This window comes from Gopherus flavomarginatus, chromosome 1 (assembly GCF_025201925.1).
Source record: "Gopherus flavomarginatus isolate rGopFla2 chromosome 1, rGopFla2.mat.asm, whole genome shotgun sequence".
Taxonomy (NCBI): Eukaryota; Metazoa; Chordata; order Testudines; family Testudinidae; genus Gopherus; species Gopherus flavomarginatus.
Genome location: NC_066617.1, coordinates 78,817,465 through 78,831,151, shown reverse-complemented (window position 1 = coordinate 78,831,151; position 13,687 = coordinate 78,817,465). Strand labels below are relative to the sequence as shown.

General features: G+C 41.4%; 1 protein-coding gene across 6 annotated transcripts in view; it reads left to right on the top strand.

The window, feature by feature from the left end:
- The window catches only part of PPFIA2 (PTPRF interacting protein alpha 2), a 655,361-nt gene that overhangs the window by 92,411 nt on the left and 549,263 nt on the right, over positions 1-13,687 (top strand). The window lies entirely within an intron of this gene.

Here is a 13,687-nt window from a genome sequence, read left to right as displayed (position 1 = left end):
ATTAACAGGATTTACAAGTTCCATAGGGCCTACTGGGTTGCTCTGTCATGTAAGACTGGAAATGAGCGCTTTGGCTGTTTTTGCCTCTTTATTCCAGCTGTGCAGAGATTTTTATTTTTGCTATACGAGGTAGAGGAGATGACTTTTTTTCTTTGGATCAGTTGTTGTGCAATTGGCTATCTCTGGATGGAGCATCCTCCTGGTTGACTGGCAATTCCTTGAATGGAAGAGGGTGACTGACTGAGTGAAAAGGCAGAGGAAGCTGGCTCTGAAGGGTTTTAAAAACCCTTTTTACAAAGATGCCTGAAATTCCCAGGAAGAAAAAGTCCTTGAGGCCCTACTATCTGGGCAGAGGGCATGGCTCTGCTCCCCCATCAAGTGGGGACATGTCAATGGCATTTCCTCTACCCTCTCCTCAAACATGCGCACACGAACACAGGCAAAGGAGGCTTTTCTTCATGTCACCTAGTTCATAGCTATCTAGACTTGGCCTGTTTGGTTGCAAGAGATTGTGTGGGCTGTTATAGCTCATCTACTCATGGCTTCAGGAGGATCCCAGGGCAACTGCTACTCTTCCTTCGCAGACAAGTTCTGTTCACTGGTGACTCGGAAAAGGAAGAAATGTGCCATTAATAGAAGATAGAAATAGTGCATTTGGAGTCCTGGGATGAGTTGGGGGCTCTTAAACCTGGGACTGGAGAGCTTGATTTAGGTCTCAGCAGAGCCCAATGGGCACAATAGCCAGCAGCCGCATGGTGGTTGGTGAAATGCTGGTGGGGGTTTAGAGAAACAAGATGGGTGAGGTAATATCTTTTATTGAACCAACTTCTCTTCTTCAGCTCTGTGTGGAGCTTGTCAAAAGCTTGTCTCTCTCACCAACAGAAACGGGTCCAATAAATGATATTACCTCACCCACCTGGTTTCTTAGACATTCTGGGACCAACCGGGCTACAGCAACACTGCATTCAATGGTGGCATTTTAGGTCAGAGCATGGTGGGTCGCCAGTATGCACAAAACATCTGGGATAGATGCTGGTGGGCATATCATTAAACTGTAGAGCAAGGGATCTGTTCAACAAGGACTACCAAACTCCTTGATTGGCACCCCTATTTTGGGTTCAATTGTATGTCCTGTTCTCCACCCCTAGCTTGTAGTAAACGCCTCCTTGGAGCATGTGATGGATCCCTATCCTATGGCACCCCAAGCAAGCATTCTGGGCTTCCATCACAGGAGGCCCACCTCGATTTGGAGGGGTGAGGTGAAGGTACAGGCTGTGTCTTAATTGCTGGTGGTGAGTGGGCCCTTCTCATAGGCACTGAGTTTCTAATCAGTTAGGGGCTGCTCCACCCAGGCCCCACCCCCACACCACCTCTTCCCACGCCCACTCTGCCCCCACCTTCTCTGCCTCTTCCTGCTTCCACCCAGCCTCTTCTCTGCCCAGTTCCACCCCCTCCCCCAGGCATGCTGTGCCCTCGCTCCTACCCCCTCCCCACCCAGCACCTCCTGACACCACAAAAGAGCTGATCCACAGCAGGTGGTAGGCACTGGGAGGGAGGGGGAGGTGCTGATCGGTGAAGCCCGCCAGCAGGAATGAGGTACTAGGGGGGTGGGAAAGGCGCTGACCGGGGGGTTGCTGCTGAGTGCTCAGCACTCACCTTTTTTTTCCCATGGGTGCTCCACCCCGGAGCACCCACTGAGTCAGCGCGTATGCTTCTCCTTATGGTATATATTACACAAGGGTAGGGCCGTTCGTAGGGGGCTGATTCCTTTCATAGGGACAGGCGAGGTAGAACTTGTGGTTTGGTGAGAACACATGACACTTTTGTTTAGGGGCATGGATGTATCAAGATCAGGGCTTGATTCCTGAGTATGTGGTTAACCTTTTGGTTTTGTTAAATAAAAGTTGTGCTGCCAGAAGCCTGTACTCATATTTCATGTTTTGTTTTGTCCACTTGGCAGAAAAATAGAGAATGGCGCTCACCAGGTTTAAATTCCTATAAGCTGTTACAATTAAAATGACTAACATTAAAAAGCATTACTCAGATTTGCATTCGCTAAATAAAAATGTATGTGGTTAGGGATTTTATAGCACTTCAATTGTTCTACAAAGGGATGTTTCATTGAATACTAGCACTGCTCTAAGATGCAAGTTATGGTATGTATTTATGATATTTGAGTTCAGGAAAACATACCTGCAATTGTCTTTCTGAATAACTGAGGAAATAACATTATGGTACCTTTTATAATAACATTATCTTCATTCTGTCTGTGTCATCGTCCTGTTTCCTCTGTTTCAATTTCATTGTGATGCACTCACTGCTTGATCTCCTTCAAATGCAATTTTCAAGCCTGTCAGAAGTGCACTTGTCTTGAAAATATCATTTGATTTACATATCACTTTACTAGATTATGTTACATATGCAAGATTTAACATGCTGAAGCGCTGTATTGTGTTTTAATAAACACAAGGTTGGACTGATATTGATAGCCTTGTTAAATACATTTCAACTTAAAATTAGGTAAAGTAGGAAATAAACTAGTTGATTGATATGTTAATTTTAACTTCTTAATTCCAAGAATCTGAGTCTTGAGAATAAAAATTCAAACTATAATCCAGTTTATGTGCCTTTTGTAGAGACCACATGCTTGCTTTAAGGCTGTGATTGGTTTTTCCTTTGTATTTCCCTATTTGGTCCCATCTTTTCAGTACTAGGTTTTGTAGCATCTCCTATCTATTTCCTCCACACCTTACTCCTGAGGGAATTCTGCACCAAAAAGTTAAAAATTATGTGCACAATATTTTAAAATTCTGCAAATTTTGTCAGTAAATAAATGCATCTCCAGCATGGCAGTGGGGAGCACAGGACACTGACTGCCTTGAGGTGAGAGATCACTCTGATGTCCCCACCTCCCCCAGTACAGGGACTCAGCAGTGGGTCTACACCTGACTTTGACACAGTGCAAGGGCCAGGCCTGCCCCATAAACACCCTGAGGTCCTGCCCTTCTGTGCCAGATGTACTAGGTGTGGGTGGACAGGCTCAGCCCAGTAGGATCCAAGTGTAAGAGGGGCTTAGTATGCTGGGATCCAGGTATGGGGTGAGAGGTTTCTGTGTGGAGCAAATCTGAGTGTGGGCAGCACAGTTGGATATCTGATTGCACAGGGCCTCGTTGGGGGGTTCTGAGTGCAGGGGCAATAGGACTCTGCAGGGGATCCAGGTGAAGATGGTTGGGGTTCAGCAGGGGGAGTCTGGATGTGGGGAAATGGGGCTCAGCAGGGGAGGTCTGGGTGTGGGGGGGCTCAGCAGGGGAGGTCCAGGTGCTGGGAAAGGGAGGCTTGATGGGGTGGGGGACTAGGTGCAGCTGGTTGGGGATCAGTGGTGTGGGGGTGTGGGTGTGAGGGGCTTGTCGGAGGGGTCCAGGTGTAGGGGGTAAAAGCTTGTCAGGGTGAGGGTTCGATGGGCCTGCTTAATGGGGGAGCCCCAGTTGTGCTGAGGGGTTGCTGCATGCTGGGCTCCTGCTTCCCTCAGAGATTCTCCTATTGCCTTTTCTTCTCCATCCCTCTCCCCTCAGTCCCACATTCCCCTCCCCTTAGTCCCACATTCCGATCCCCTTCCCTATTGCGCCTCCTTCCTTCTCCACTGCCTTTTCCCCCACCCCCCTTACTCAGCCTCACTGTGGGCATTCACTGTTGCACAAAAAACAGGAAGGCTCCCATCACACAGAAAGAGAGTTTGAATGGCACTAGGACCTAGGAGGTGACATTGAGCTGCAGAGTCAGTGGAGCCAAGAGACAGCCTCCTTCAGCTAGGCAGTTCTGCACTTGCAGAAATGGAAGGTGGGGGTGGGACGAAGGGCAGTGGCATGTAACCCCATGTGCCCCCCCCCATCCTTCATCTCTGTTTGGAGGGGGCATCCCTGCCCCCAAATCTGTGCCCATGATCATCACTACACCCCTCCCTCCGCAGCTTCCCTGCTATTTTTTGCAAGAAAGCACTGGAATTTGGGGGGTGGGGGGGGCATTTTCTGCAGGTATGCAGACTCCCCCCAGAAGTAACACCTCTCCAAACAATGTGATGTAACAGGTGGGATTGTAGTCCCCACACAGGATGGGTCTGTGTAGGATGGGGAAGATCTAATCTTGTCATGAAATATAATATCTACCATGAACCTGTGTCCTTATGAAGGCCTTATCTGTTCTTCACACATAAACTACCTCTTTCCTTAAAAAGGGCTCCTATGACCATGGCTGTTTACTTTCTGGGAAGAACAAACCAAGCATCATAGCTCTCTTAATGTTGCTTCTGTCCAACTAGTAGATGTTACTGTTGATCAGATCAAGATTTCTTTTTCCTGGTGATATATACACAATACATTTTTGCCATACACTTCTGTCTTCTATACATTATTTCATATAAGGGACAGAAAATTCCTTAAATCTTTTCATTCTCCACCAGGCACGTACTGTAGCTGAAAATTGCACGTCTATCTACTGAAAACACCCATTTGCTTCTTGAGTTTCTGAATGTATGCTTAAAGCAGTATGTGACACTTTTATTTATGTTCACTATATATATACCCATACTCCCTGAGTATATCTGCGAAATATAATGTTTGGATACTTAAATTAATATTTTGTTGTCCAAAAAGTTATTTTTTAAATATAAATTGTGCCAAGATGTGTTTTGTTGTTGTTTGTTTTTTTTTCCAGCCATTCCTTGGCATAATAGTTGGGACTTCTGCTAAGGTTAGAAACCTTAAATATCTAGAACAGACTTTACTTGTCAAACATATAGTCAGGCAGCTGTAAATAGTGCTGGTTTGGGATAGACAATTGAATAACATATGTTGCTTGTTTTTTTTTTTAAATGTTTTAGTAGAACACAATCTCTCTATCATCACCAATAAGGATTATAAAAATTTGAGTGAGTAGCTTAGTTTTCTTTTGTGAATTTAATGTAAGTTTTTCATTTGCTACACTTATATCAATGTCATTTTATCTACTCATTTCTATGACTGTCCTTTTCTCCTATGTTTGTTTAGTAACAATTCTTTTGCTGTCTTGTCATATACTTTTGTATACCTGATTATATTAAATTCTGGTGTTTCACTGTCAGGATAAGATTCTTTATTTTGTTCCTAAAACCTTGTTTCTTCCTGAGTAATAGTTTTGGCTTCACTTTTTATTTCTGGAGTCAATTGTTCACAGCTATGTTTCACTACAATGTGTATTAAGCTTTATAATGGAGTTAATTTCCAGAGCCCAGTTTTCAAATGTGGGTACCTTCATAAGATTTTCAGCATCTAAATATAGGATGTAAGGTTAGGAGCATGGCCATTTAGATGCCTGATTTGTATGTATAAGGTGCCTACCCTGGAGAACTTATATCTGAAACATATTTAAGACCATTTTCCCCAAATTTCTGTTTCCATTATCAATATAATTGCTTGCTGACCAGATAGGAAATGGTTCTTTCATAAGCAGTTACCAATGAGTAAGTAAGTATTTTTCAATGTGAAATATAAATATTTTAGAAATATGTATAAATGATAATATATTTAATATCTGAGCAGATTTTAGAGGTGCTGAGTTCCTACAGCTCCCGGGAGTTCAGGATGTTTACCCCACACACACATTGAAAGGGGTAATGTGCCTGAGAGGCCAATTAACTTGCCTACTTGCACCTGGAGGGGTAGGCGAGGCCTAATTAGAAATAAAGCCCACCTGGGGGAGAGCAGTGCTAGTTCCCATAAAGAACTGTGTGAGCCCAGTTGATAGGGGAGGAGATACAGAGGAGAGGAGGTGTAGAGAGTTCCCTCTCTCTGGGAAGCAGCCTGAAAGATGGTGAAGAAGCAGAGCAGAGAGCAGAGAGGCTACTCCTGAGATGAGCTGGAAGCTGGTACAATGACAGGGCCCTGAGGACCTGTAGCTTGCCTGAGCCCCTGTGTGAGGGAAGGAGTGTGCTAGTGGGATTACTGAAAGCACAGAAGCCTGAGAAAAAGCATGGGGAAAAACTGTAGTGGATGAGGTGTGCTTGTGAGGAAAGGAGCAGCCAGCTGGGCCCAGCCAGGCTAATGGTTTGGTTTTGTTTGTTTCTGTTAGACTTTGGTAAAGGACTCTGTGGCTGGAGGGCCAGGACATGCCCATGGCTGGCGTAGACCAAAGGATAGTAGGGGGAAACTGAGGCAAAAGCTGCTGCAATCAGTCTAGAGGGGGTATCTTGAGGTGACTGTTTTGCCACACTGAAAATCAATGTCAATGGTAATATTCCCATTGGTTTCAATAGTCTTTTGGATCAGTCCTCTATACTGCCAAAAGAACCAATCGTTAATATATGTACTGTTCTGCTATAAATATTAAAATATGTCATCAAAGGGGGAGCCTAATGCTTGTGAGCTGAGCCTCTCTGAAGTGTGAAAAATTAATAAATATTTGCCTTTTGGTATGCAGAAGATTGGAAATGGTCTACTGTTCCATGTTAGCCAAATAGACAACAAACTAAATTTTATTTTTAAAAGATTTAAATCCTCCCTTAAATGAGGTAAAGTTGATGACATTTTAAAGGAGAAAGATAAGCATCAGACTCACTGTTCATAACATGTCAAAAGGAAAAATTGGAAGTTATTAGAATATTTGTTGGATTTGTGGATGCCCTGTATCTTTTGGTTTTCTAATATTTATGTGGCTAATGAGCTCTTGATTCAGAAGGTGCAGTATCTGGAAGGAGTTCACTGCAAAGCTCATACTCTGTGGGGTACATGGTAAACTCTGTAGGAGATAGCAATATTTGAAAGCCATTTATATCCCAGTTTCATGAGAAAAAATACATCTTTTGGTGTAGCTCATCTAGAATGCAAATGTTTAGGGGCAATTAATAAGGAATATGGTAATGAACATATTTAATTGAGACGATGTAGGTGAGGTAATAACCTTGGGACAGAAGCTAGTCCAATAAAAGTTATTATCTCTCCTACCTTGTGTGTCTTGTATCCTTGGGTCAACCAAAACGCTGCAAACAAGTGTTTGATTGAAGTATAATACCTTGGCATTTATTTGGGATAGTTCATTTTCAAAGTTATTTCTGGGGCTCTGTTGGAACCACAGAGGCTAGTGCTGTCACTCTGGTCACAATACCCCCGGACCCTGTCATGCTCAGGGGCAGGGCTATTTCTAAGCCCAGGAATGACTTTTTTGTTGCAAGGCTGAAGGCTTAATCCAACAATGACAATCCCAGCCAAGTTTTATCCATGACCGAAAACAGCTCCAGGTGGCTTAATATCCTTTTCTCAGGATTTGGTTAGTCCTGCTCCCTGTAAAGCCTCTATCAATTCAAAAGCCTAGCCCAATGTATGGCTTAGAATGCCTGTTATGTCTGAATGCCTGTGGCATCCTCATTGATATAAACCTGCTAAAGCTCTCTTTTCAGTAAAGGGAAATTGTGCAATTCCTTGTAGTATCAGCTGCATACCCTGTAAATGCATTGAACTTTCTATTGCATTGTCTCTCTTACAAAGATAAACTTTGTATATAACATTTGATAGGCAGGGCAAGGTCTAGATGCATTGGTGCTCTAAGGGGAAAAAAATTTTTGAGGCAGTTTGGATAGGGTATATGTCTCCTTCATCTGAACTCCAGCCCTTCATCTCTGATTAAGGACTAATGGTGGTATACAAGATTCAAGACCCAGGTTGCTTCCTCATTTTCCCCCCCTTCCGGTGATGAGCTCTGAAGCATGGTATCTGTGGGACCTGTAGCTGGGTCCCGCATGGTGGAAGAGACTTTGTGAAAAAGCTGGCAGATGCTGGAACTTCATAGGCAGGAAGAATAATTTTGGAGTCACTTGTAGTTTGACACCCTAGACAGCCAGAGCTCTAATTCTCCATCCCCTAAAAGCTATGGGAGGGAATGGGCACCTACAACCAATAGCAGCACTTAAAAAAAAGCAGTACGTGTTTCAGTTTTGGTTTATACATATAAATGTATAATAATAGATAATACTTAACCCTGGCATGAGTGCAGGGGACTCGACTAGGTGACCTCTTGAGGTCCCTTCCAGTTCTATGATTCTATTATTCTAAAGCTTATGGACTCTCTGGTGCATAAATAAAGTGTTTTTCATGGTATTTTAAAAAGAGAGAGGACTTGGAAGTGTGGAAAAGCAAGAGGGAAGAGATGAGGGATATCACAGATACTTAGAAATGTAGGGCAGGAAGGGACCCTGAGAAGTCATCAAACCTAGCCCCTTGTGCTGTGGCAGGACCAAGTAAACCTAGACCATCCCTGACAGGTGTTTGTCCAACCAGCTTTTAAAAACTTCCAGTGATGGGGATTCTACAACCTCCCTTGGATTCCTACTCCAGAACGTAACTACCTTTCTAGTTAGATTTTCCTAATATCTAATTTAAATCTCCCTTGCTAGAGATTACTTCTCGTCTGACCTTCAGTGGACATGAGGACAATAATCAGTTGTTCTTCTCTAGAACAGCTCTTAACATAACCGAGGGCTGTTTTCAGGTCCCCGCTTCCCTCTTTTCTCAAGACTAATCAGGCCTGTTTAACCTTTTCTAAATGTTCAGGTTTTCTAAACCCTTTATCATTTTTGTTGCTCTCCTCTGTGCACTCTCCAGTTTGTCCACATCTTTCCTAAGGCCTCACCAATGCAGAGTAAAGCAGGGCAATGACCTCCCATGTCTGCCATATGACACTCCTGTTAATGCACCCCAGAATATTAGCCTTTTTTTGCAACTGCATCACATTGTTGACTTGTATTCAATTTGTTATGCCCTATAACCCCCAGATCCTTTTCAACAGTACCTCTGCTTAGCCAGTTATTCCCCATTTTGTAGTTTGTGCAAATGATCAAAGGCAGAGGAGGAGGGAAGAGGATGCTAAGTGAGAACACACTCATATAATGATGGATCATTGTTTGCCTTCACTGATACTATAGTTAACATACTAATTAATCTGCGTTTAATAGAGTGGGTCAGCAACTAAATTGATTCCTGAAACCAGAAAATATAATTCAAGCAGTGAGTTGGGAGAATTATTTGAATTAGCTAGAAGAAAATCTATTGAAGCATTACAACAGGTATAAGTTGTTGTCATTCAAAAAATACATGGCAAAGACAAGCTAAGTCAACATGTTTTTTATGGTAAAAGCAAGCACATTCAGAAAAAATGTGATACATAAATAGCTGTCTGTATAATACTGTTTTACATGAAATGACAGTTTCTGTAGTAACATGTTTGATGTACAAAAAAATAATCCAACTGCCAAGACTTTATTTTTAGGCTGAGACTTGACACTTTAAAAAATGGCTTTCCCCTTTAGGGTTGGTTCTCTTATTCATAGTACTGTTTTCTTTTTTATGTTTCTACTTACTTTATTTAAGAGTATTTGCATCCATCAAAGAACTAAAACCAAGTTGTATGTATTTCTGAGAAGAAAAGTGTTTTACCTGGGGCTTCTACCATGAGTAATTGAGACATTTGTAAAAGCCAACTGGTTTCTTGGCAGCAACTCTAATGCCTGTTGTTCTCCTGGCATAAACATTTTTGGTTTGGGCGTATTATAGACTGGAAAATAAAACCCAAGATTGTGTAAGGTCTCCATTTCAAAATATCAGTCTATCACTCCTCATGTCCAACAATCTAAAATTGTTCTTTCCTCAGCAGAAAACAGGTAGAAAAAGCAATCTAGGGACTGTTTCTCCTGGCCCTTACTCTCATTTTTCACTCCAAGAGAATTATGCCTAGTTTACACATGTGACTAAGGAGAATCAGGTCACTGGAGCCATTGCTTTTGATTTTCTTTAGCTGGCATAGTATTCCTTTTCTATTCAGATTCCCCATCCTTGTGAAAACTCAAGCAGATACAGGACTCTTTTTTTTTTTTTTTTTTTTTTTTTTTTTACAAATGGAATGGAAAAGAAAAATGAAGGCTGTACAAAGGTTTGTGTGATAGGATTCCTCCTTGCTGTCTGTAACATCTGGTTAGCCTACTTCCAATTCTGCCCTAGATGCTAGCAGGGAAAATATTCTGAACCTAAAGCTGTTGCGAAGACCATTGCAGAGGGAAGATTACCCCTTTCAGACATTAAAAAACTGAAACAAAGCACAGCTAAAAGCTGTCTTCAAACTGGCTGCCAGGAATGCCATGAGATGGACATGGAAAAGTGACTACACAAGAGTATTAGAACTTTTGAAGCTGTGTGTGTTGATTAAAACTAACCCACATATACTTATAGCTCTTTTTCAGCAGCTACCTGGAACAAGAAAATGACAAGACTTAAAATGCAGAATATGCAATTCCCTTTTTATGCATGCTCCCAAGTCTTGGGGTCTGGGAGCATAAGGAGCTCAGATCACTGATATTACTTCCATGTCTCTAAAGGAGAGACATTTCTGTCCCTGAATAGGGGGAGGAATAGGTGGCAACTGCCTAGTTTCCCTCCTTCCCTTATTTTCCTCTGCACATTTTCTACACAAATTTAACAATGAAAATAATTACCAGAGTTGTTGCCTTTTGAATCCATGTTGTTTAAATGTGCCAAGACTCAGGCTCTTACTGAGATTAAACAAGGCAATTATTTCAACATAATCTGTCTTGCTAAAGTCACAGAAAGCATTAAGATTTCCACTTGAATTAGAGATGTGGTTAGATGAATTTCATCTGGGTTGCTACTCTATTCAGTATCACAAGGTATGGGGAAAATCCAATATAAGAGCATAACATGAGAATAAAAAGGAAAAGGTGCGCACCGTGCAGACCATTGTTGGAGGTAATGTGGTCAGAAGGGCATTTTATTGCACATCTTGTAGAATTCTGAGAAATTTTACCCCCAGTTGGACACAGGTGACCCATTATGTGAAAGATCTCTGAATTGTTCCTCATCACTTGGTGCAAGTGAGTTGATTTGCAAAGGTATGAGAAATGCCTGACCCAGTAAAATACCAGTTGAACTAACTATTGCTTTTGGCATACTGAATAATCCTAAAGATCTGGTTGGGACAATTCAGACCTGCCTTCGCTACTGAATGGGTTTGAGCGGTGTGACAAATCACTGAAATGTGGCTGGACTCTGCTTACTTTTCTTGCTCTCCTCTTTTTTTTTTTTTCTTACTCTTTCCTATTTTTGCCATCTGGGTGAATTTCTGTCTCTCATGTGAACTATATGGTAAATACTTCAGTATTTTAAAATTGACATTAAGGGCAGCATGAGTTTTCCCAAGTAGGACCTTCAAGATCTGAGTCAGTGTTTGTGAACAAAACTTTTATATGGCGTGGAAATAATTTATAACAAGACTAAGCTCATGGAGGGGCTATTTTGTAAGGCTTTTATTGTATTATGTTTTAAAAGCAAATAGGAATAATAGAAATGTAGGACTGGAAGGGACCTCAAGAAGTCAAGTCCAGCCCCCTGCACTGAGGCAGAACCAGTAAACCTACACCATCCTTAATAGGTGTTTTCCAGTATGTTTTTAAAAACTTCCAGTAATGGGGATTCCACAACTTTCCTTGGAAGCCTGTTCCAAATTAACTACCTTTATTGTTGGAAAGTTTATTTTTTTTCTAATATCTAATCTAGATCTTGCTTGCTGCAGATTAAGCCCATTTATTGACCTATCTTTAGTGCACAAGGAGAACTGGTCACCTCCTCTTTAGAACAGCCCTTAACATATTAGAAGACTGCTATCAAGTTCTCCCCTCAGTCTTCTTTTTCTCAAGATTAAACATGCCCAGTTTTTTAACCTTTCCTCATAGGTCTGGTTTTTCTAAACATTTTACCATTTTTGTTGCTCTCCCCCGAACTCTGTTTTAATTTGTCCACATCTTTCCTAAAGATTATGAAACAGAACTGAAAAGTATGTGTAGAAATGAGATTAAATAATTGACTGTGCAATTTTGACTATCAGGTGCTCTGTCTGAAATGCATTATATTTTGTGTTATTACCTTTACTTTTTCACACTATTAAGTACAGTAAGATAATTGCACTTTTTAAACCATTGGAAGCATAGTAATTAGGGGTAGTTAGAAAAACAATGTTAGATTTAAAAGGAAATATTTAACAAATACAAGGAGGATGACTAATAAATAGGAAGAACTGGAAGTATTGGAACAACTAAGTAAAAGAAGCAGTGAGAGGAAGTTAAATCCTAGTGAGGAAAATGGAAAAGAGCATAAACTCTTGCAAATAAGGTATAGAAATATAATTAAGAAGGCCAAAAAAGAATTTGAAGAACAGCTAGCCAAAGACTCAAAGCAAAATTTAAGTACGTCAGAAGAAGGAAGCCTGCTAAACAACCAGTGGGGCCACTGAACGACTGAGATGCTAAAGGAGCACTCAAGGACAATAAGGCTATTGCAGAGAAACTACATGAATTCTTTGCATCAGTCTTCATGGTTGAGGATGTGAGGAAGATTCCCAAACCTGAGCCATTCTTTTTAGGTGACAAATCTGAGGAACTGTCCCAGATTGAGGTGTCATTAGAGGAGATTTTGGCACAAACTGAAAAACTAAAGAGTAATAAGTTACCAGGAACAGATGGTATTCACCCAAGAGTTCTGAAGGAGCTCAAATGTGAAATAAGTTACGAGTACAGTTAGTAGTCCTGCAATCATTTAAATCAGCTTCTGTACCAAATTACTAGAGAATAGCTAATGTGATGCCAATTTTTTAAAAGGGCTCCAGAGGTGACCCTGGCAATTACAGGCCAGTAAGCCTGACTTCAGTGCCAGGCACACTGGTTGAAACTACAGTAAAGAACAAACTTGTTAGACATATAGATGAACATAATTTGTTGGAGAACAGTCAACATGGTTTTTGTAAAGGGAAATCATGCTCCCCAATCCACTGGAATTCTTTGAGAGGGTCAACAAGCATGTGGACGGGGATCCAGTGAATATGGTGTATTTAGATTTTCAGGTAGCCTTTGACAAAGTCTCTCACCAAAGGCTCTTAAGCAGAGTAAGCAGTCATAGGATAAGAGGGAAAGTTCTCTCATGGATTGGTAACCAGTTAAAAGATAGGAAACAAAGTGTAGGAATAAATGGTCAGTTTTCAGAATGGAGAGAGGTAAATAGTGGTGTCCTGCAGGGGTCTGTACTGGACTCAGTCCTATTTAACATATTCATAAATGACCTGGAAAAGGGGATAAACAGTGGAGTGTCAAAATTTGCAGATGATACAAAGCTACTCAAGATAGTTAAGTCCCAGGCAGATTGCAAAGAGAGACAAAAGGCTCTCTCGTGACTGGGCAACAAAATGGTAGATGAAATTCCGTGTTGATAAATGCAAAGTAATGCACATTGGTAAATATAATCCCAGCTATACATATAAAATGATGAGGTCTAAATTAACTCTTACCACTCAAGAAAGATCTTGGAGTCATTGAATAGTGACAGGTTTCAGAGTGGTAGCTGTGTTAGTCTGTATCAGGACTCCTCGTTGTTTTTGGAGTCGTTGTGGACAGTTCTCTGAAAATGTCCACTCAGTGTGCAGCAGCTGTCAAAAAAGCAAACAGAATGTTGGGAATCATTAAGAAAGGGATAGATAATAAGAAAATATCATATTGCCTTTATATAAATCCATGATACGCTTACATCTTGAATACTGTGTGAAGATATGGTCGCCTCATCTCAAAAAAGATTAATTGGAATTGGTAAAGGTTCAGAAAAGGGCAACA